We start from the raw sequence: 783 nt of genomic DNA on the forward strand, positions 1-783 counted from the left end.
AGTGAAAATCGTATATGTACGTTTTAGAAATGTCTAGAATGGAAAATCCTGCGTATATCGGTTTATTGAATTTAATTTTTGTTTGATTAAATTCTACTATGATCATATCTTCATTAAATACGGTGCAGCTATGAATATTTGGTTTTGCAATCAGAGCCTTTGCTCCATACGCTCCGTCCCACCTAGTAACCAGACTAACGTCCTTTTGTTTTCTGACATTTTCCATTGTTTTTCCGAAAACCGAATTGTTCATAAGTTTATAAAAATTTTTTTCAAAATCATTATTCGGTTTTTTTCTCATTTCGGTGTTCAATTCTATATACTTTTTGAGCCACGGTGCCTGTTTAAATTTTAGGACACGATGAATTTTTGTTAACTTTAGACCTAATCTCAAACACTGTTTCAAATTCTTATAATGAATGACGTATCTATTTTTAGGGAGGAGCGAAGTTATCAATTTCGAATTTTTAGAGCCTGGAGGAGTGTATTGTTGCAGACAGAGTGGCAAATCTTTATGAAGCTCTTGAAGCTCGACAGGATACTCCAAATCAATTTCGAATATGTAACCTGTAAGAGGGAATATTGCAAATATCTAATTGTTCAAAATTTTCTTCCCATTCGAATGAGCCTACTGGTAAAGATTGACTCATAGCTGCACCGTAATAAATTATTTACGTCATAATACATAATATACGATTCCTCTTTGCTTGGATCGAAATCAGCTCCCATGTACCTATTGTTGGCCCTGGCGTATCTGTTGGAGCATTGAGCTACGCCACCTCG

The sequence above is a fragment of the Cephus cinctus genome, unplaced genomic scaffold, assembly GCF_000341935.2.
Source record: "Cephus cinctus unplaced genomic scaffold, Ccin1 Ccin1_scaffold0962, whole genome shotgun sequence".
Lineage (NCBI taxonomy): Eukaryota > Metazoa > Arthropoda > Insecta > Hymenoptera > Cephidae > Cephus > Cephus cinctus.